Below are 24,840 nucleotides of genomic sequence, written 5' to 3' on the forward strand. Positions count from 1 at the left end.
TAATTAAGAATATGAATATTAAGAAGCTCAGTTTAAAGAGCTACTGAGTGATTTGCTGCAAGTTACTGTGAATAAGGTCTGCAAGGAGGAAAACAGGATTACGACTTAAAGATTGTAATTCAATGGGTCAGACTTCGTACCATTTCCCATTCTCATTACATTTGCAGGGATAAAGCACTTCCGTCACACAATTCAGCAATGACCAGGGTAAAAGAGATTTATCTTTTCTGTTGTTAGTTATTTTGACAATCATACAGCCAATGCCAGAAAGCAGCCAAAACCATTGTTATTTTTAACGTAGGCTGATGACATGCTTTACTGTCTGGGTAAACATGGCATAGAGTGGTAAGGACCATGTCCCATGGATGGCATGAAATTAAAATCTTGCTTCCATGGTTTAACCAAATGAAGCAAGAAATCTGCTGGAGAGCAGCATGCTTCCCGCAGTGATCCCTGGAGAGTGCAAGTAATTCCAGCATGGCAGGGGTGCCATAGTTAAGGGCTGCTGGTTTTCTGTGGTGTGGTTCCCCACACTTTGAGCACTTTTCAAGTGTTCCCACTCTGAATCCAGTTGGGTGGGTTTGTGGTCAGACCACTAATAGTGGCCTTTGAAAGGATTCCTTGAAATGGGAGGCTCGGCAGACTCCTGGCAGTTCTTCGGGTTTACGCAAGTTAATGCTGATGCCTGATGCCTGGGATCTAACATACAGTCTGCTCAGTGTTCATATTTAAGGACAAATTTGCAGACAGGGAGCAGAGAAATGACTTGTTTTTTAGCTAGCTATCCCATATGGCTGTTCAGTTTTTGTGCAAGGTCTTTACAGAGAGATCTAAGACTTGTTTTCCAAAACTCACCAGCAGAGAATATGATGGCAGTTCTTATTAGGAAACAAACACAGCTCTATTTATGCAGAAAAGCTGTCTGTTCATTAGTGATCTTATGTAGGTAATAGCGAGCAGTGGTGATGGTAATTCATTGCTTGGAACACATTTACCCAAAATACTTGTATTTATTTTCAGAGAAGATGACATATACTGACTTGTTCAATACAGATATAAAGAAATATCTGTTGTGTTTTACAGAACAACTGCCTTTATTCTGTTTTTTCCTTTGTCCCTTGAGCTTTAGAGTATGACTATTTAATTAAAGATTGAATGAGAGACCAAGTTTAATTTTTTCGAAACAATAAACTCCAACATATTCAACAATGTCTCATGCCTTCCTGGCATTTTGACGTACGCCTGCAGCAGAGAGTCTATTGAATTTGGTATGTGACTAAAATCTAACAAAGAACACTGTCTACTGAACTCTAAATCTGCTTGGTTAAATCATTCAATGCGCTGTACAAGTTGTACAGCTGAAACTGAAAATAAGCAGTGCCCTTACAAAACACAGCCAAGAAGAAGCTTAGCTAAAATTCTCAAGACACAACTTAGGAGCTTTGGGCAGTTTTGGCAGTACAAAAAAAACCACCAAAATTGTTACTTTATACGAATTAATCTTTTCTTTTTCTTGTTCCTTAGCCCTACTCCATTACTGCTTAAATTAAAACCGGGACAAATGTGTTTGGTTGGATCCTTGCAACCAACTGCCACCACACTTGTTATTCGGGTAAATACATTATTGTGGTAAGCACCCTGTCCGACAGGGACACAGAATTGGCTCAGCATTGACATCCATACCATTGGACAATAAATCCTTATTGTGCAGGATGCAAAAAAAAAAAAAGCCTTCTACTGAAAAATGAAAGTCCTCTTTTGCGTCTCCAGTACATTTTTCTGTCAGACCGTACTCTGCAAGGAGGACACATCCATGTATTGGCACATTGTAAATAATAAAAATAATAATAAGAAAGTAAATTATCACATTTAAATAACAAATAAAGAAAATAGGAGGCAACACCCACTGAATTTTGAGAGATCTCTAAAGACTGCATTTCATGCTAGATAGGGCATAGAGGAATGGGCAAAAGAAGGTGAGAACACTCTTAGAAATCTGATGAAACACCATTATAAATCCTGGGCTAAGGTTTCATCTTTGGTCAAACTCTGTTGAAAGCAGTGAATGGAAATAAAAAGTGAGATATTTATGAGCTGTTTAACCCAATAATCTGAAGCCGTGTTAAATCTGAATGACCTGTTCCACATGGAGATTGCACCCTGAATCATATTGGGGCGGTTATAATGAAAATAGCAGGTGTCCTATTGCTTTTTGGTCAATTACTATAGTTAATGAATGAAGCAATTTTTTTATTACAATTTAATTACCCAAGATTGTTCAGCTCACTTGCAGCATCTGTTTTTCTGCAAGGGCCTACTTTTGAACCCAATTTTTTTACAAGTAGGCCATCTGAAGCACAAAGAGCGTGATCCAGCACCATGCATATGAACTTCTGTACCCAGAAGGATGGGAGAGGTGCCCCAATGTCAGGGACTGCATCCTCTCATGTTTCAGACTGGAACTATTGCATCTACCTCAGAGCTGAAGTCTTCCCACCTCCCCACATTTTGCCAGACCCATGTTTCTCAGCACTGTGTTTTGCAGCACCATGTTTCTTTCCACCAATGACCGTGACCACCAGCAGCAGAAGGATGGGATTAATATAAATACAGTATCTGGTTTCAGGCTGTGATTTCTGCACACGCCTAAAGTCAGTTGCCTTGACCACTGAAGAAGGAGTTCCTCTTAACAAGTACTTTTGCTGGATGGCTGTCCTAACCGCTCTTTCTGTTGCTGTACCCTAGCCGAAATGCTCAAGCAGTACTATTAGCCTGAGCATCCCAGCCTGGTGGGATATGGCCCAAACACAAGGAACCCATCTCTTACCAACGGGATGTCAGGATACTACAAGAGCGCTTCACTGCACTGTGTAGCCTTGGCATATTCATTGCAAAATATCATTATGGCTCACTGTGCAGTAAATACATGTGCTACTGAGATGCACTCCTGCTACCAAAAGACATCAACTCGATAAATGAATTATTGAGTAAAACTCGATGGTCAGACTAGGTAACCACAGTGATCCCTTCTGGCCTTAAAATCTATTATCTTAATTCTCATTTACCCTAAGGCCATTTTACCCCTCTCTAGCAATACAAATGGGCCTTAAGGTTTGAATATTTATATCCCCTTTGAGGTATCTTTATGTAGTCAGAGTGATGCCTCAGTAACCTTTGTGTGAATGAGAACGAGGAGCTCCAAGTCCCTCCTCTGCCATGTTGGAAGTTGGCTCAGGGGCTGGGTTTTTGCTTGTTTCTGTGGTTTTCCTTGTCTGATCAATACATGTAGACTGTTGGGGAGCCCTTGTTTTAATATTTTATTAACATTGATTCACGTAACTTTGTTTATGCCTTTTGTGCTGGGGATTGACTCATTAGTGACATAACCAATAGATCCCCCTGCCTTTGGCATAGTGCTCAAATCAAGGTGTACGCATTTCCCAGATGTGATGTGAAATAATACCAACCTGTGGGGAACTGAAAAGAAACCAAACAGTAGATCTAAAATGGTCTGGGCTATAAGCTTGGAAATGAGTCCTAATGGCCCACAGCTGGACATTAGATGTCTCTGTAGTGTTGGTGAATCTCAGCTGGTGCAAATCTGGGTGGCACCAGGAGCGCAGTGTGAAAGTAGAACTGCTTGACCTAAGGGCTACCTAGTGATGTTATTGTGGCTGTGCCTCCAAGATTGGGTTTTCTGCATTGAAACCTGCAGTAGGATGGCCCTGATGAGCAAGACGTGCATGCACACTCTAGGAGCAGCCTCATTTTTCTTGTGGTCTAAACGTGATCTAACAATAAACAAAAACTCATGGTGGGTGCTCGGATTAGATGAACATCTGCTCACTAATCTGTTTTTAAACTGCACAGTGGCTCTTCCCCGTAAGCTTTTCACTTGGATGAAAAGATAGTGAAGAAGAAGAAAAAAAAAAAAAGAGAAATTCAGATGCTCCAGATTCCTGCTGGATAAGCACTGGCATTCAGCGCTCCCTGGAGCACAGGACACTGCTCCCTGCACGGAGCCCTTCGCGCAGCTAACGCTGACCCAAATGCCTCCTATGGAGAGGGGCTCTTTTTGTTTCATTGGGCATTGAATGCAGTGTTACAAGCCATGTCTTATGGCAGGAGAAGAGCAGACATCCGAGGACAGATTCCTCTGTTGCATAATTCCACAGCTGAGCAATGTGCCAGGGAATGCAGAATTATGACCGAGACTTTTCCAGCTTTCCTTCTCCTTGTCTTCATGGCCCAGTAGAAAATTGTGACAGCTGGAAGTGAGGGAAAAAATGGACCTTTATTGCTTTCCAGACTAGTCAGATGGCCTTCAGCAATTATTGTAAGAAGTGAGAAGGGGTCCTCTTAATGGATCTATTGCAAATCTGTGGACTTGGTCTGCATATCTATTGCAATTGTTCTCTTAGTCCCAAAGTGCTCCCCGGGAATGTCTGAATGGTAAATGCCTCCAAGATCTTCCCACTTGGAAATCCACAACTGCAGCTACTTCCTGCAAGTGTCCAAACCATCACTCTGCCTCCTCAGTGCAAGGAATAGCAAAGTGGGACAGGCTAAGCTTAAAACTACACGGCTGGTAAAGCGCCATTCATTTTCAACCCAAAAGCGCAAGCTGTTCAAAGTAAACAGCGGGGAGTAACTTTTGTTGCTATTGGTTTTGGGTTGTTTTTTAATTTTTATTTTGAAGTATGGGAACTGTCAGCAGGTCTGTGCCAGGATACGTCGCCGCGTTCTCCAGCCACTGCCTCTGCCCACGACTGTTGGGGGGGGTTGCAGCGTGCTCTGGCCGCCCGGTGTGGAGACCGGTGCGGGGTCCTGTGCTGACCCCGCTCAAAGTGGGGTGCGGGGCTCACCAGACTGGGAGTATCGACCGCGGCAGCACCCAGCCCTGTTGCACAAGTGCTTTAATGAGGCAATAGGCTCTTTCAAGCTTATTGCTTTGGATTACACCATGTCGCCTTCTGTTACACTGCGTGAAGCCCTAAGCTGGGCTGACATGGTGTAACTCAGGGGACCTTGATGTGGAATGACATTACATGATGCAGTGTGTGAGAAAATCAAAGTTTGTCTCTCCTGGCATCGACGACTCGCGCCCCGCTTCCGCAGCGGCCGCGCAGTCCAGCTTTCAGCAGGTGATCGGCAGGGTAGGTGTTCGGAAGAACTGGGATATTTTCATTAAGCAATTTCAAATCTCATTAGCAAATTTTCATAAAGTGATAATGCAGTGGCAATATTAGCCTTATTAATCCAATATGAAAATCACTTTCATGACAGAGAAAAGTGCCAATAAAAGCCTTTCATTTTGTGCAGGCTAACAGCACATGCACCAGTGTGTTCTTAATGAAATGATGCGGCATTTTAATCTCCCAGAATCAGTTCAAAGCTTCGGACTACAGTGAATTAATACCAACGGAAACAGTTTTCAAGGTTCATTTTTACCTTCGAAACAACTGCCAGTACTTGCTCACATCAAGAATTGTTTGGTTTAAAAAACCCCACAAAACTAAACAAAACCCCCAAAACTTTTCATGTAAGCCTGACAGGCAGAAGAGATTTGTATTGTCGTATAGCTCCAGATAAAAGCAGCATCTAGAACTGCATTTCAGTTGCTAGGATGACTAACCACTGCCACACGCTCAGCCCTGCTGACTGCAACGTGGAAATCAAACTGTGTGTGATGGATCAGCTCAACCATCAGCCTCGGTAGCAAAATAAAATAGCGGGGCTATGGTGATTGCCGGACTGTGCTCATACCTGGCCGATACTTGATCTGAAGAGAAAAAATAGGGCCACCATCTATTTCTAATTTCATCTTCAGATCGTAAAGCCTTTTGTAAGGAGATAAATTACAAAATAAGCCCAAACGTTTCTGCATTTTGCAAGCCATCGGCTTTCCTCTGGCTCAGTCGTTTTGCTCATGGTATGAAATCTGTTTTGAAAACTACACCCTCTAAAGCCCCTCTGAAATCAGAAACCATGTCTTGCCGTACGACTGATTGCACAGGGCGGAGGGAATTGGTGCAGGGCAGCGCTTGCCCTTCTCCCATCTCCCAGCTGGTCCCGTCCTGGTGGGTCACAGCGAGACAGACCAGCCCTGTCAGCAAGCAGGTGACCCCCCTCGGCCACGGCGCGCTTGTTCACGCTGTCCCCACTGCAGATGTCTTGCCATAAACTCAAGCTCGTACACAAGCAGACACTTTGAGGAAAGTGTAAAATCAACTGTGTTTAATTCCAGGCTGAGACCGGCATCCTCTCCCCGTAGGGAGCATCAGCTGGTGCCGAGGCACAGTGCAGAGCCCTGCCTGCTCCGAGGTGGGGTCAGTAATTAATTCCAGCAGTGGTTACTGTTACAGACGAAGACTAGTTTATGCACAACGAATTTAATTAGCTGCTGGTTTCTCTTTACTATTTCATCAATTAGTGCGAGCACATAGAGGTTTGTAAAAAGATCAATAGGGTGGGGTTGTAATTACTTAGAGAACCTTATTTACACTGGTTATCCCATGGTCAGTCAGGTGGTTTGTGTTTATAAAAGGGACTTGGAAGTTGCAGGGCTGCTGCTGCTGCTGCAGCCCCAGTGAGGCTGGTTAACAACTTGTGTAAGGGATGCTGCTCGTGTGAGTAAGTGCTCTGCAGTTTTGTCAAGAGGTGTAGATAAATGCTTCCTAGAAGTAATCAGTTGCTTTAGTTTCAAGCTGCATAAAGAGTTTAACTTTGAAGATTCTTTTCATGAATGGGAAAATATGAAATCAATTCCATTTATCTGAATGAGTCTTTCAGCAAGCTCAGGGTTTAGTGTGGGGGCACTGCAGGCAAAATGTAACAAATGCAGTACCATAAAAATGATTAAAACATGATGAGCAAGGTTATAGAGATAAAAAATGAGAGGGAAAGAGTTGGAAAAGTGAAACCAAAAAATCTGTGTGATTCTAAAGGGTTTGTCTATTTTTCATGTTTACTTCTGCTGTGTTCATAATTTTTTGGTCCATCATCAATCACTGTCAATTTGAAAAAGTGCTGTACTTAAGGTCATTTATCCAGGACTATTGGAGGCTAAAATTATGCAGTTTCAGTCAAATATACATGAATAAAGACTGTCATTTCTGATTAATGACATGTGACTTCAGTGTCTTACAGAATCATCTTGCCATCCAAGCTTTACAAAAAGGTTATTATGTAAGGCCTTTTCCATAATGTATCTACTTTTCCTCTAAGAACACTGCAGAAGCCATTTTGCTCACATAAAAATCAGTGCTGATATCCTTTATTATGCTGGTGGTAATTGCTCCACAGATTTTGAGATTGTCAGAATAAGTAAATTTTTGTGGGACTTGAAATTACGTTACTGAGAATGGTTACCAAGCTTGTGGTTTTGGTGCTGTTTTGTAGTTTGCTTTTTGTGTTAGTTGTAAGAGAAAGCCTAGTCTTTTATTGGGGAAAAAAAATCCATATAAAACACTAATCTCATGCAATGTATTAAAAAAAAATGCCGCACATGGCATTTCAGCATTAATTACTGTTTTTCATGATTCACCATTTCCCTTATCTCCCTGTGCATAATGCAGCCCTTATGTGCATTTGTCTAAGAAAGGAGAGTTCAGAAACTTAAGGGAAATGTCACGAAACGAGAGAAAGGGGGAGAGCAGGGAAAGGAGGGAGGTGCCCGTGCCAGGAGCTGCAAGAACTTCCCCGCAGCCGGTTTGTGCGTGGCTAGTGCTCACAGGGAAGGTCCCAGGGCTGCCTCTGAAGCAGTGCCGTGGCAGTGCCGGGAGGCGCAGACCGCAGCGTGCCGTGTGTTCTGTTACAGCCTCTCAGCTGCTTCTCACTCCTGTGAGCGGACGGAGTATAGCAATCATCATACGGGCTCTCTCCTTTCAAAGGCGTTTTGTCACTCCAGGACAGATCAGTGCTCTCTCAGGAAAGCTTTGCTTTGAGGGGGAAAAAGAGGGAGCTTCTCTTTGCCATTTTGCCTCCCATTTCTTACGGCAGGCGCAGAGTTTACAGTCTTGCCAGAGACCTTGGAGTCTCCGGGTACGCCCAGAGAACGCTGTAGGGAACCCCCCATGCTGCTGCATCACTGTGAGGGCCCCTCTCGTCAGCTCTTTATGGTACCAGCAGCAACATTAGTGGGTGCAGCCCTCCAAATTCCCATTTCTACAGCAGATGTGATAGTGGTTTGGCTGCAGCTGTATTTACTAGCCATTGTAACATTTTTTCCTGGTACTGTTGCTGGTAACAAGTGCTGTTCCATCAAAATATATAAGGGCTTATCTCAAGTCTGGCTCTCACATAGAAACCTGAATAATTTTTTTCCTCTTCCCTCAATGCCATTAGCAAGACATACTACTTCACTTGGGAGGCCATAAACCAGAGGAAAGTTTGATGAAGGACAGAAGGAGTATCAGAGGAACTGGTGTGCCTGCTGAGAGCCCAGCTGCCCAGAGAGGCAGTAGTGCAACTCCCACCCTGGGTCGTTCTTTAAAATCATCTTTTACTTCCCCTGGTCCTTAGCCAAAAAGCTCAGTGAGCAAATATTCCCACCAAACACCCTTCCGCGACCCTTCTTTTCTCTGCATACCCTACATATATGCCTTGATCCCAGGTGCTGTGTATTTGGGAGGCAGGTTGCTCGGAGGGCTCCCAGGTCCATTGCTGCCGGTGCCTCTCCCCAAGCCACAAACCCTCTTCCTACCCTGAGCCATCACCTCCGTGCAGACTGGGACTTCACATTGCTACTATTTGCTAACTGCTAAAACCGGTGGTATAGCTCCATGTGTATGTGCGCACCATAATAAAACCAGACCCGGGATAATCCAGTAGAAAGGCCTAACAGCCAGATGAATTGATATTTATCACATGGTGTCAGAAGAGAGCTATCGGTCCAGATTCTCCCCTTGAAATCTCCTAGTTTTACTACTCACTGCTCTTTTTACTATGGTTTATAAAACTGGAATTTGTAATTCATATGAATTCCATACAATGAATGAGAGAAAAGGCAATAGCGAGAAGTGTAAAAAGTAACATGTGGAAAATTATTGAAAAAAACCAAACCCAAATTCATTCTCTAAGGCATATAATTTTTCGTATTTCTCAAGAAGATTAAGGTAGAATTTTGTGTTGTTGTGTAGATGCACAACACATTTTATACTTTTACCTTTCCATTTTGTTTGTTCAGTTTACTTTAACTTTGTTGGGAATCTCCTTTGACCCAAATGGAAAAACACTTTGCAAAATAAATGTTGAGATAGACTGAGTGCTCCTTGGGAACTGTATTTCCACCCCCGCGAGGTGCCACTGCTGGTGAATGTGCTATGAGCTGAGTACTGCCCCTCGGGAAGCGACTGATTCCTGGTCCATGACAAATCCACACTGGAAGAAGCAAGCAGCTTTGGAGTGGGGTGAGTTTGAAGCCCGCAGCATCTCCAGCAGGCCCTGTTAGCTAACCTCGTAGTTGCTCTTTTGTGTCTAGATGCTTCTTTTGTAAAAGCTTTCTGTTGTTCTGCTTCCTGCAAGGTTTGAGAAGTTGCTGAGGTGCTGTGCTTCACTTCCCCCTCTCAACCCAGCTGAAGGTTCAAGTATTATCCTGGTATGTTGCAAATTTTAATCATTAGCCAAATGGTCAAATAGACTAGGTCTAAAGGAAACTTCCCTAAACTGAACCACCAGTTGTCTGACAGTAAAACGTTATTTTCTTCCATTTCTTTTGTATTTATTGTTCATGGTACTGTTAGTAGAGAAAGACCCACGCGTTTGGCTGTGATAATTTACGTAGTGTTTAGTGGTTAAGAGCTACAGACATGGTCAATGAGCTAATTCAATAATCTCTCACCCGCTGCTGAGTAAGTGATGTGTTTTGGGAACGTGTTTGTACAGGTCCTAAGTAGCAGCAGAACTTCATGTCATGAAGCATCATTCTGCTAGGACATAGCAGTGGCTCCAGCAGTGGGCATGCGTTTAGAGAGATGCCCTGCGTAGTAACTGCCTTGAGACTTTGGATGCTGTCACCACTTAAATTTATGACTCTGTTTTTTGTAAATTAGCCTACGTGATGTACGTAGAATGAGCATTTGCTAATATATGTGTATGTGTATTAATGTCTGTGAAATGTGTGTGTGTACACACACGCTTGTATAGTGTCTATTTATATGCATTAGTGTTCAATTGCTAGCAGTATTAATGGATAAATTTACCTACTGCAAAAAAGGGTAGTGCTCAAATGTGAAGATCTTGCTAGGAAAATAAATTATGTGAAGGAGGATAAAATAAGAACAAGAGGAAGAAAAACAGGATTACCAGCCAAAGGAAAAAGATTTTGGGTGATCAGTAGACAACAACAGTAAGAGTAGTGAGGAATGTGCAAAACCTCCTATTTGCATTGCATAGTGCAACGCTGTCTTATTTTACGCTATTTTTTTCTCCGCAGATCAAATGGTATCCAGAATCATGTCATGATATAGTTGAATCAGCTCTCATCCATTATGTTTAGAGACCACAACACAGGGCATCTGTAATACAGGACTGTACATATTTCTTGTGGTTCTGATACTATTAAAGCTACTTAAGTGTCATGACGTGTTTATTTATGAGATCATCAAAGCCACTTAATAACTTTCTCTTGGTTACTTGTTTACATCTGTGTAATACAGAGCCAGATTGTGCAGCCTACAGTCACATCAGTGAACACTTACTCATGCAAGTTGTGCCACTGACATGAGGGTTTCACAATCTGGCCCATAATGTATCAAAATACAGGAGGCCAAGATCTTATCACTTACAATCATGTAAATCTGGCTTTAATCCATTTAAGCTCTGAGTTAGGTACCTAGATATAAATCAGTGAAATTTCGCTGGCTGCAGTATTTGATTCAGTGGAGCTACTCTGATTTACGCTGAGAAGATCAGGTCCATTAGATTTGCAATTTAGAAATGCGTTTGCTCCACTGCATGTATAAATGTTAGGATAGCTGAAATTAACATCACCACAAAAAAGATTATTTTCAACACTGGCTATTTAAAATATCTCTTTGCACAATATAAACAAAGAGAATTATGTTAGAATTAGAAGCAAGAAGGTTTAAGAGTCACATATGTCTTAACCTTTACACTGGCTATGAGTACATCAGTTCCTACAAGATGAACTGCATTATAAAGTAAATAGATCTGCTTTAAAGAAAGGTCAGGACACATGTTCTGCTAAAATCTAATTTCAGTCTATTGCCCTATAACCTACTGCTCTCTGGAATACAACAGATATAATAGTAAAGAGCCTGCATTTAATTATCTGTGATATAAAGCCTCCTTATCCCCCTGAGAATATTCACAAGAATAATAGGAGGTATTCTCAAAATACTCTATTTACTCTGTATAGTAATTGCATTCTGTTTTAACTGTTTTTCCTGCTTTCTGGAAATATTATTGTAGCACCTCTTGTACCCTTAATCCAATGCTATATTACTTTTTATGTCCTGAAAGACTAGATTGTTTTACAGATCCAAGCAAACTGTGTTGCATACCATTAGCTAGTGGTAGGTTCCTGCAAGCGTATTAAGAGCAAGCTTTGCTCATCATCCTTACACATTAACTGTCTGCTGCTGCCTGTTTTTAAGATGAATGACATTAGGATTCAACAGCTTAATAATAACATTAATTTTGCCTGATACAAGCCAGAAGAGCTTTAAAGTGAGTGGTACATGCCACAATCTCAGTGTTAGCCTGGCAGAGAAACACCTAAAGATAATATGTAGACTTAAATAAAAGAATAATTAAGATGGGCTTAGTCATGTTATAACTGATGTGCCATGCAGTCCTAAATCAACATGTCATTTAGAAAGGAGATAGTTGCTAAGTTAGCTTTTAATGGTGATCGTTCAAGCACCTGCCTGAAATACTTAAACAATTTTCAGGAAACAAAAGAGAAAAACACCTGTCTAGGGCTTAGATCTAAATAAGGAAATTTTGTCTCACGTTTGACACTGCACATATCATTGCAAACAAGCATGTACAAACTATATTCTGAACTGATACCAACTGGCCTAATTAGTGACTAGAGTAACCAAAATACAACAGCTGAGGATCAGGCCTGAACTGGTCATAGCAATCCATCTCACCTGGGTGCCAGGAAGAATTGCTTTGAAAGTAAACCCCCCCTAAGAATTAGCATTTTAGCAGAATTTAAGAGGTTTCTAATTTGATTTGTGCAGATTGGTAAGGATTGATTCCCTGTAGTTTGACTCCAGAAAATGACCGAGCTGACCGCGTTCATAGTGCACACTTCTGCCTTCGTTCCTCCATCCATCACCAACTCCACTATCTTAAGATGATTGTTCAGTATGTAGGTGAATTCAGACTTCATATGTACTTCCCTGGTGTCTTTTCCATGGAAGACAGTGATAGTAATTTAAGGTAGTATTCTGTCATCATTTGAAACTCATCATTCCCATTGAGGTCCAGGGTGTTCTGCAAAAAGGAAGAAAATTATGGAAAAGGAAAGGGAAAAAAAGGAAAAGGAAGGAAAGGAAACAGGCTGGCTCCTAAAGCTGTCCCAGGAAAATGAATAGGTTGAATTCCTACATCTGTGAGTAGCTTGGGCATTGGATTGGAAATGCCTATGAAATTGTTACACAAAAAGATGTGACATCCTCTTTTCTTACGAAATGTCTTAACTGTGTCACTGTCTTGTTGGAACATGCTGCTTTGGTAGAGTTAATGGCAGAAGCTCCTTGTAAGAAGGACATCACTTTTGGTATCATTGCACAGTTGACATTACATCCGTAAAGGTCCTCCCTGCTGCCAGTCCCCCAGTAGCTGAAGCACATGGAAGGTCTTGCAAGAACCAGATGATTAAATGTTTTGCTATAGGCTCTGCCAGACACTGCATGGTGATGAGCTCAATAGCACTCTTTGAACCTTTTAAGGAAAAAAAAAATAAAAGAACATCACAAAATGGCATACACTCGTCTTATGTCAACTGTTTCAGTTTTGCTGCTTATCCATTTCTGGGCCACATATCTCCAGAAGGCCTTCACACTGGTGAAAAAAAACAGTACACAATGAGTTACTGGGCCACTGGTAAGTGCAAATTTATTTTATTTTTTTTTCCTGTGCCTCTTCCAGGGATCACCACAGTGCTCTAGCACAGCTCCTTTGTGGAGGAAAAGGGCTGAGATGACCCACTGGGGCGGGACGGGACTCCGAGTGACCTCCCTTGGGGGCATTTTCTTCTCTTGTTTGGTAAGTCCATGAAACTGTTGCAATCTGATGCACTTCAGAAGCATAAAAGATGTCAAGGCATGTGACTGCTGGTGAAGCTGGTTTAATCGTACCCAAAGGAGAACAATAAATTCCACCTAGAAGCAAGAAAAATGCCTCTAATTCTCCTTTAGGGAGCATCTGTATAACTAACTTTCCTATTCCAGTGCACTGAGACCTAGCAGGCTCTGCAGAGACTCCTGGTTTTACTGTTTCGAGTTTTCTTAGAAACCTTAATACTTCCACACAGGAGAGTACCTTCTGGGGCATTAAAACACAGATCCCTAGGACCTCTCTTCTGTTTCTTGCAAAATTAATGGTAATTACTAAGGATGATTAGCAGGTTCAGTGCTTATTAGTCTTACTTTTTAAAATGCTGAAACAAATGTTTTTTCTTCCACTGTAACTGATCATTTTAATTTCCTTTCTTTGTCTGTAATAAAAATTGATGTTAAAGGATGCCCGAAGCAGTGTAATGAGAAAATGAAATTAGTTTTTCAGTTGGCTGGTCAAAAGCATTTTATACATGATAATAAACAGTTTATTTTACTCTTTTGCTTATGACATAATAAATGATAAAAACACTTTCTTGAAACAGATATTGCCCACTTTGCTACAGAGAGCTCAAGCTGGGATCTTTTCCATTCATGGGGTCACATAACAACTCTGAGGAATGTTTGCCTTCTTGATCTGCTTTTCTCAACCTTTTTGGGTTGTACACAACAGTCGATCTCCACACTGAGCATGCCCAAAAATTCAGGGCTCTTTTTTCTTCCTTCTTGAAGACCTTTCTCAGAAATGCAGGGTCAATTAGACTTTGTAACCTAGAAGTGAATCTGTCTCAAGGCGTTTCTGAAGAGTGGCTCAGAATTTTATATAGTATCCTTAAATCCAAGCCAAACCCTGTATTTGAACCAAATTGTGCCGTTTCATTTGCAAACCCTTCAGCACCAGAGCGAGCCTGAGCAGGAGCACCACTCTCAGCCAAGCAATCCCACTGAGCCATTTCTTCCCCTCTGCCTTTAAACTTGGGGTGGGGAAATTGGGGTTGGTAATGGTTTGTGTAAATTCCTGATTGTCAAACTATCCACTGATTTCTGAGGTCGTATTGAGAGCATTTGCAGAAAAGAGGAAAAAAGAGAGACTCAGATATCTATTCTGAAGAACCATTCAGGATTCAGTGAAAGTCTGTAACCACTTTGAGATTTGTCCCATTTTGGCTACCTACCCCTGCATTCACGTTTTGTGTGAACTGTAAAAGCCTTTTCTTCAGAGAAGCTCCTTCTGAAGTGAACGTATGAGACTCCTTGAACTGTTTAGATTGGTTTAGATTGATTATAGTGGCTTCTTCAAAGCAAGAAATCAAAATAGGCTAGTGGTGAGATGAACACATAGCATATTGATAAATGTAGTTACATATATGAACTGGGCAAGAAAAAGAGAGAAAAGCTGAGTTTCTTGTATATGATTCTTACAGTTCTTGACAGCTTGAACTCCCACATGCTTGAATAGTTCAATACTGGATTAGTGTGATGCCTGCTTGGCGGATCCTGTGGGGCATAGACTCAGCAAGAAACACATCATTCAGGATTTTGGGGACAGCTTGTAAACTGTCCAACACTACTGGCAATCCCACTCCAATCAAAGTCAAACCTGAAGGGGGAATGAGTGGGGGAAAAGAAAAGCTCTCTTATTTATGCTCCTATAATTTATGTTCTAAATTGCAATTAGTCCATTTCTATAGAATAGCGCCAATGATTTATTTGTAAAATGATATGAACTGTATTGAGCAAGCTAGAGCCTGCTTAATTACAAAAGCAAGAAGGAAAGCAGAATGGACATGTAAGGACTGAACTGAAATCCTGTTTATTTATTTTTATTGAAGCCCATGGCAAAACTGCCATTACATTTAAGAAAGCCGGGGGTTACCTATTAACATCAGGGCCTGATATTTTTTTCTGTGTTTAGGGAAATGGTAAATTCTCACTCAAGTACTTGCACAAGTTGTTTGTAAGTGGCAAGCTATTGTGTTGAATTATATTCTTTTTAAGTGGAAAAAAATTAAATCCGTTGTTGAAAAACTATCAAAACCTTTGGAATCATAACAACTGCACCAGTAATATTAATATTCCTGTTAACGTGTTAATAACACCACTTTTATTATGTGCCAAGCTAATTTTCATTAGAATAATCAGGATTTAAGAACAAAGAACCTGTTTGCATATCCCTACTCGTATACATTTTCCCATTGACATTACTAGGAGTGTTCATGAAAGTGAAGATTGCATTTTTGGTAAGAGCAGCCTAAGGTAAGACATGCTGCATCTATATGATGAGTGAAAATCTTGAAATAAAATGTGGGTGTGGGTATGTATTAGAAACAGAGACCCGACACTACGGTGCTCGTGAATCTAGCAAACCAACCCAAGTCATAATGCAATAGGTGGAAAATGAACATGAAGATTCAAAATAAAGAATGGCAAAAGTTTATGTTGGAAAGACTCCTCACATGGTCACCTGCTCCAGGGCAGACCTCGGGAACTGGAGCAGACTATACCGAGGGGTTTTTTTCCGACAGATGTTTTGACCTGTCCTCGCAAACCTCGGCAGGGAGAGCTCTTGCATCTTCCACTCCTCCAGGGGCTGCCCAGACCCTGCTGCACCGGCAGCCCAGTGCTCCCACTGTAACCATCACATGTGATTCCCTCCCTCTGTCCCAGCGCCTTCTGCAAACTTTTGAAGACTGCCTGATCTCCCCTCAGTATTTTCTTCTCTCTCTCTGCCCCCCTGCTCTCGCCTCCTTTCTGCTAAACAGTGCAAGTTTAGCTTAATTTTTCTTCTTGAAGTGAGTGGAATTCAAACCCAGCTGAGGTGCCACTTCTCAGCAGGAGATTATAAGGATAATTAAACAGCAAAAATGATTAACAAGGAATACAGTAATCGCTCCATTCTTTAACATCCTTAAATCACAGTGTATCTGCTGCTACAAACGCGGACTACTTGGAAGGATTATTGGGTGAGACTCGGTGGCCTCTGTTTTGCTCGCAAGTACAAAACTTGTTTGGAAACATTAGCTACAGATATTTCGCAACTTTTAGGAAGCAGTTTACTTGCTATCCGGATAACTGTGTCACTCTTCATATACGTGTACGTGAGGAAGCCCCAGGAACGTGAAGAGAAATGTGACCCTTATAGCCGAGGTCCATTTTCCCTGCTGAATAACAGCTATTCCAGCTTTCAGTGCAGGCCTGCTAGGATGGAGCTGCGCAGAATCTGACCATAGCTGCACTTCTCCAGCCCTAAATCCAAACCCGAAATGGTGTTTTCTTGTCTGGGCTCCAGCGCAGGCCTAGAGATAGTGGAGGAAGGCAGGAATATGAAATTTCAAATCAAGTGAATAAGACTGATTACCTAACTTAAACCTCGAAATTTACTCCATCAAACTACAAATTAATTATCTTTTGTCATTCCAGATATATTTCCTGAGAGTGATCTAATTTTGGAGGCAGTGAATTATGCCTCTTAAATTTCTCAAGATTACATAATTATCCAGGAATTTCCTTCGGATACCCAGGAAACATTTTAGCAAACATGGACATTGTGACAGTAATAGCAAACTTGAACTGGTATAGAGCTATAATTAAAATGGGGATTGTTCCACAGATATTCCAGTTCTTTTTTCTCCAGTGGTGAAAATTGAGTGAAATTCCGAGGAAAACATCATTCATGCTATGTATCCCTTGCTTTTATGAACCCTTAAGTAAACTCTAAATGCTTGAAGGTTGGGGGTTTTTTCTATGCAAAAAATGCAGCTGTTTCCTAACTAATTTTCTTGAAAATGAGCAAATTGATATATTAGCTAAAACAACATCTACCTCTGCTTAGCATTTGATATCAAAATTTCATTTTAGAGATATTCTCCCCAAAATATTGTATTTAATTCAAGTGTTTGTCCTAAGTTAGCTGACAAATTGGGTTAAGAATTTCACCTGGCTGCCTCTTCATGGAGTGTGCAGAAGAGGTCGTGATATCTTCCATGTATCACTGACTTTCAATAATTTTTCAGGAAGCCCAAGAATGAGCAGAGTGACCTCCCTTTTATTTTAAAACTCAATTATAGCAAATAGAAATGTGGGAGGAAAAAATAAAACTTTTTTTGGAGAGGAAGCAACCACTTTTTGGCACTCAGTATTGCTTCTCCCTTTCCAGCTCAGCCCCCACTCATGTGCGATGTCCATATGGATGCGGTTTATGGGTATCTATGCTCTTCTAACATATCAAAATATTTACCTTGTGCATTTCAGTACAACATCATTAATTTTACTAACCTCCCATTCTCAGTAAGTGCCAGCTGTCTTTGGGTTTCCAAGGCACTCAGATCTGATAAGTGAGCTCTTGTGTTAGCACTGTGACGGTCAAAGGTCCATGTCAGGTCAGGACCTCTGCTCTGTGGGAGAGATAAACTGATTTAAAACTACCAGAGGAAACAAGTAAAGGGAAAAATGGAATTTATAAAGCTTATGAAATGTCATGAGACGTGTTGCAGCCTTTTGGACAAATGCTGAATGCAGTTAACCTGGAGGAAAAAGGGGGAGATCAAAAGATCACCTGCTACTAGAAAAAGACCTGGTGCTAAGGATGAGTGGGATATAATGAGATCTTTTTTAGCTGTATCAGCAGTGATGCTTCAATTTCCTCGTAAGAGACTGGAAAGGTATAATTAGAAACATTTTTTTTCCTCTACAGATTCAGCTTGTGAGCTTTATTTAGTACAATAAAAAATCCAGAGAAATAAACCCATCATATTTAATTTCAGTTCACAGTATAACATTTGTTAATATTTGTCTTTTTTTGGTTAAGTGGATAAATCATGTAACTATTAAATATGCAAGATATAAACCACAGTCAATGAAATGATAGCTAAGGTACTGTGGCAGACCTGATTAAATTGGTGTGTTATTAAGATTATATACACAACATCCATGGAACAACATCTCGGATATGTGCTGTGAAATTGAAAAATAAGTTTGCTGGAGTCCCAGCCACCCAGATGTGACTCCCATGTGTTGAATACACACCCTGAACCTTCAGACTCTCTGGTCTGAGCAAGTCCTGCAAGTCATCCCACCTACCTACAAAGGTGATCCGCTGCTTCTCCTATTTATTTCTATCAGCTGCCACTAAGGGAAACAGCAGGAGACCCGAGTGGAAGGTGCTGAGGTGCAGTTATCCCCCTTTCCTCATCAAAAGCAGCTGGTTGTGCCCCTGGGGAGGCTCTCACTCGTCAGGGAAAAGGCAACAGCCTTTGAAATCGGTGCTTGCCGTATTTCAGAGTAGGATTTAGCCCTGTTCACAAGCATGAGAGCCACTGCATCTCTTTTCTGTTTTCCCAAATAGGCAGTGCTCAGCATTGAACTTCAAATGTAACTTTTAAAATCTTTAATCAAATCTTGTAGTTAAGATTCAATGGGAAGATTCATGCTGGAAATATTTTTTTTTCAACTGTCAAATCTGACACAATATTAAGTGTGTGACAGCAGAATTAGTATAATCTCTTCTCATATTCTTTTCCCAAGGTTTCTTGATGTAAACAAGCAAAGGTATTAGGGATATAACTAAAAAAAAAAGGAACTTAAAAATGTAACTAAATTGGGGGTCAATCTAGAACCAAATCAGAAATAAATTTATTGTATACATCATAATAATAAATGTATAGAACCTTTTCCAGCTTTGCATTTTGAGACACCTGTTAACATTGGGAGGAAGAGTTATAATGCTGTGTCGTAAATCATTCTTGTGGGGTTTCCATCCACCTGGAAAAATGGATCAAAATAAGATCATTCTTTTTCCTTGTCTTTTCATGATAAAATTTTGCATATTTGGATTAGTAGGAGACTGATTCTGCAAAATCTAAACCAAATAAAATCTAAAGAAAATGCTTGTGTTGGAAATTGTAACTAGACTCAGGGAAATCAATAGTTGTTCAGTCTTCAAGCATCTTCTGAGCTGGTTTAAGATGGAATTGTAAACTTTGCAGAATTTGGTTTTGAACAAATGCAAAAGATTTTGATTCAGTCTTTTGCTCGTCTGTAAGATATTTGCACACAAATAGAATTGCTGGGAAATACAGTCCATGGCGTAACTCACCATTTCTAAAGCAGATACAAGAGTCTCGTGGTTGCAGCATCTCCCCAGGTATACCACGGGTGGATGGCCTTTGTTTCTGCTCTGCCAGCCTTTCCGGCACATACAAAGTAAAATTGCATTATCTTGGCACTTCCTATTTTAATTTCTGCATGGCTAGATTGCTTTTCTCCTCCATTTTTGTTAGGAAGGGTGAGAGTGGTGCAGAGTTTTGCTAAGCTTTGCCAGGAGATGTTTCTTGCCTATCAAGAAAATTGGGCAAAAGCATGATCAGACAAGTGTGCACATTTGCCATCTTGCTCTGCTCTTGCAGCGCTGACTCCTTTGTCAGGGATAATAACATCAGGGAGATGACCTTGCGAGGTAAACCACACATTTATTTAGTCTCTAAGCTCTGCTTGCATGTTGGCTGAAGTATGATCTTTGTCAAGCCCAGAGATGTAATTACCCTGAGAGTTAATGCTAATTGGTTTATTGAGTTTAATTGGATATCATTAAAAATACTGTGTTCTTATGCAGGAACTAAGACAATATTCTTCTAAAGGAAGAATGATGATTCTTACTCTATCATTTGTATGTAACCTTAATTTTACATCATTATTTCGCAACCAATTTTGGATGAACAAGGTCCACCACTGAGGACATTTTATTTTTAGTTCTGCCTACTACTCTCAACTTTTTCCAAAGTTTTGATGAAGAACTTGATAAAATGTTTGATGATCTCGCTAAGGTTAATTACAATTTCAGCTATGGCAAGAGACGTGCTGTAAATGATTTAAAGAATAATAAAACTATAGAGGTCAAAAGAGCTGATAAAGGAGGTTTCAGTCCTCATAATGAATAATGAGTTGGAATAATTAGACAGTTTTAGTGATGATTATCAGAAATTAACATGTGATCTCACTAAAGAGTTTCAACTGCTTTTAGATGGGATTACAGATAAGGTTTTGAAAAAGGGGCAGCTTATAATTAACAAGGGTCTTTTTTGTCATTGCTAGGACTGCAACTCAGTATGGTATATATTATTTAAGGACACAGAAGTTTAGATGGTCCTAGATAAAGACGGAGGTAGATTTTTGGCTCTGGATGCAGAAAGTAGGAAAATGACAACATTTGGGCTCATTTATTTGTAACTAAGACATCTATTAAAACAACAGGAATATCTTGGCCATATGGTCAGTTAGCTACGTTATGGCTGGGGTACTATAATGTTGGGAAACTGTCCACAAAGTCCAACTCTTTTGTGCTACTTAGAAAGACTTCAAAAAATAACTCATATTTTGTTCCAATACTCCAATATTAAAAGGGATGGGGTGATCTGGACTTCCTTCTATTTATTTCATTTCAGATGTGATAGGTCTTGACCAGAGTCCTAAAAACCAGTGTTTTGCTAATAACGCACATCTGGTTGCGATGGGGAGGACACCAGTAGCTTCTCTTTGAATGTTGGCTAAATCCCAGCACACGTCATGCTGATTTCAAGTCATCTTCAGCACTTTTGCAAGTAAAATTTTGCAGAATTGGGTCTGAATATGGTAACATGTAGAAAATGGGGTATATTGAGCTTCCCAGTTACCCGGAATGTATAATGCTGTAGTATGATAAAAATAAGGATCACAGAGTGTAAATCCTTTATAAAACTTAATTTAAGCTTTCTACTTAACACGAAAAATGTATTAGTATTTCATTCCACTTTAAGGCCTGTTTAGCTGGTTCCCTTTAGTCTCTAACTCGTGGTTACTAAGGCAACTCCAGGATTGGAGGGAGGAATACAATAAAAATATTGATGTTATTCACTTAAATTTAAAGGCATTTCTTATTCAAGGATTTTTTTTCTGTTAAAGTTACTTAATGCATTTTCAGCCTAGAATTTTTTTAATAAAAATTTAATTATACAAATTATTATAAATGCTGAATACTATTTTTTATATTTAAACTAGAGCCAACATTAAACAAATTTTCTCCCAGATATGTGGGACAAAGAAAATCCATATAAATATAAGCCAATATTTAATAGCAGAATTTAACATGAATTTTAAAAGCATTTGTGTGGGAATGCCTTCGCCACTTATGCACTTCACCAGCCACACATAAACCTCTATCCTAAGACAAATGGTGGTATAACTGCCTTTTATCGGGTCATCAGGCTTAGAGATAGTCAAAGCCCATGCTGTGAGAGCTGCCCCTCTGCCTCCATCAGAGTTTTGCAGGTTGGGCCAACAGAGTTGCTATTGAAGTCAGCTGAGTCTTATTTTGAGTTTAGCTAAGTTTGGCTGATGGGAAGTTATAAAGAGGTTCATTGTAAGGCAGCAGTAAGCATTTCGCTGTTAAGCTTGTTTTCCTCTTTTCTAGCTGGAAGTTGGAAGGATTTGAGACTCATCCAGGGATTTGAAACTTCAGCAGTTTCTCTTCCTCTGATATACTTCAACCAGGCAAAGAAAATTTTCAGCCTGTATTATGACCTTAATTCCTCCATATAACCCATTATCTGCTCATTATTGAGCTATAACAAACATGGAGTCCTTCAAGGAATTTTTTTCTCCCCAAATCACTTTAAGAATGAATGCTAGCAATATTGAATCAAGGGTATATTGTCAAATGGAATCATTTCAGGGTAAGCAGAGTTTTCTTTGAATTATGGCTGGCATCTTGGGTAGATGGGTGTAATTTTAAAAAAAAAGCAAGGCTGGAGTTTGTATCTAAGAGTGAGCTGAAAGGGGGTTCCCATCAGTTATTAACTCTGTTTTTCTGTATGTATCTTCTAGCAAAACTAGTCATAACAGCATTCTCTGATTTCCTGGATAATATGTAGTATGATAAATTAGATTACACAAGTTAAGTGGCTATGTATGACCAGCAGCAGCGAAGGAGTTACATAAATAAACCAAAGTTAATTAAAATGTTAGCAAATATAAATAATCCAAGGTTAGTGAACATTGTTTCATTTTAAATTAATAAATATGCAAAGGTAATGTTTATAATTAAAGCTATAATTTATCTTCATGCTCTGCTTGTATAATAACAGTGGTAACATAATGTTACATGCAGAAATGTAGTAATAGATTTGTTTAGCACTGACATTATAAACAAATGTCTCAGTCTATTTATTCTAAGTTATGATACAGATTCTTTTCACATGCATCTGATGGCCTTTAAACCATTTAAAATGAACTACATTAATGTAATCTAATCTTGATACTGAACATAACATTTCAGTTTGAATTATCCAGAATCCATGATCCATTTTATTACTCACAAAGCACTTTATACATTTATGATAATGGCAAACCCTGCTCTGTTATTTAAATCCCATTTCAGATGGGATTTTTTTCTTATTATTTTATTTTTTAAAACATTTCTGGTAGTAAAATACAAATAAAGAAAAGTCAATGCTCAGTAAGCCCTTTAACAAAGCAAACAATTCAGCTTTTTATGACATTAGCAAATAATAAAGAAAAGATCTGACATTTACACTTGATGAAATTTTATGCTATAACAGAGATGAAGAAAATGGAATGGAAATCACACATGATAAAACCTGTCCGTGAAATTCAGATGGGTCTTAAAAATAACCACGGCTAAATATTTTGGGAGCTCTCTTACTTTATTGAGGTCTGCATTATTTTACTGGAAAAATCTGTCCTTAAAAGTCAGTTCTTCAACACATGCAAATACTCCACTTAGTTGGAGTCATTCTGGTAAAATAACAATGAAGGACTTCAGGTAACAGGGTATGGAAATACTCAGAGGTTTGTAGGAATTAGAACTGATTTGATATAGTAGTCACAAGAATTGGATTTAGTTTTCCTGAAAACTTCTGGTAAATGTTCTTGGAATTTGCGTTTAATCAACTTGATTTTGAATTCAAAGTATCTTACATTTATAGTTGGTCTAGATTTTCAACTCATGTGCCTGTGGCTGTATTTTCTTGTGTTAGAATATCACACGTGATGCTAGGAGCAGTTATGCATATTAACTTACTGCAGTGAAATTTATTTACAGTTAGTTCAACCTTTTCCACAGATGAGATCACCGATGTGTATAAAAATATCACATGCAAGACCTAAACCTGAGACGAGCAGTTACTAGCATCTTCCTTAAAATAACAAACTAAATTGATTAAATATCAGATGTATTTGACCAGACTTTGAAAGCACAGTTCAGGCTGGCTTTCCTCATCTACTTTGTTAGCATCACGACGACACAGAGCTGCAGAACCAGGTATCCAGTTCGTACACAAAGCAGTGCCCTGCATATTAAAGGAAGATGACTGCTATAGCCCAATATCATGAATCAGAGCTTATCTCATCAACTCATCGGTCTAAAATAAAAAAAGACAATAAAACATATTCAGTGTCTGAATATTAAAGAATAAATTAAAAGAACATTCTGGATTTTATGGTCTTGCTTTACTTCTGATATGTCACAAAAATAAGCTCCACAGTAACTGTGTATGCATAAGGCCATGATTAATAAATTGCCATTTTAAGAAAGCATTTTTAGAATTATGTCATTCACTCCTGTAGGAAAGTTTATCTTTTGAAAACTTCACCTTTATGTCATACCTAGCAGAACTTAGTCCTTAATAGAAATGATGCATGAATATTTCTTTTCTCTTTGTATCTGCGTATTAGCAAGGGATTTCAATAGGGACATAAAAGACTGAAATACAGCTGATGTTATGGGGGAAAAAAAAAAAAAGAAAATCCTCGTCACAAAGCTATATTTACTCTAAAAGTACTTCCTTATAGTATAAAAATAACAAATGAGCAAAAAATCTAGTGAAGCATGAAATGTATAGAAGTTCACAAAGCTGTAATGAATAAGCAAATAGGTTATAAAGAGGTAAATGTGATGCTGTTTTAAAAAACGGTGTAAAAGAAAGTAACGGCAGTGGAAGTGTCAGACATTGTGTGATTTACATGGTGGCCCTCACTGAGATGTTGGTGTCTTGGACAGTGTGTCCCTGTCAGGGTTTCGAGGCATGCATGTAATGGTTGGCCAAGAAGAGCCATTAGATTTAACCACAGAGGAGAATGAGGAGCCAGGAGCTCCTGGCTCTTAATTTTCAGTCCCGAGACTGGCTTCTTCAGCTGTGTTGGGCAACTTACAACGGCTCAGAGGCATTTTCTTTGTTGCAAGCGCGAAGTCGGTAATAGGTTATTTAATTATCTTTAGGAGATTGGATGGTATTGTTTAACCGATGACCATTAAACATCTTTAAAATAAGGCATGCATTTGGTGTAACGTTTAATTGCCGTTATTAGGACAGAGCAAGAGAATGTTTAGACCACTACTTTTTAGATGGTTCATTACGACAAAAGGAAGGCCTCCTAAAAGGTTACTTTAAATACTGTGTTTAAGGACAAAAAAGAAGAGAGCATTTTTACAAGAAGTTAAGCAGCAGGTTTCAGCTGTATCATTCTCTTTAAATGA

This window comes from Gavia stellata, chromosome 15 (genome assembly GCF_030936135.1).
Source record: "Gavia stellata isolate bGavSte3 chromosome 15, bGavSte3.hap2, whole genome shotgun sequence".
NCBI classification, from domain to species: domain Eukaryota; kingdom Metazoa; phylum Chordata; class Aves; order Gaviiformes; family Gaviidae; genus Gavia; species Gavia stellata.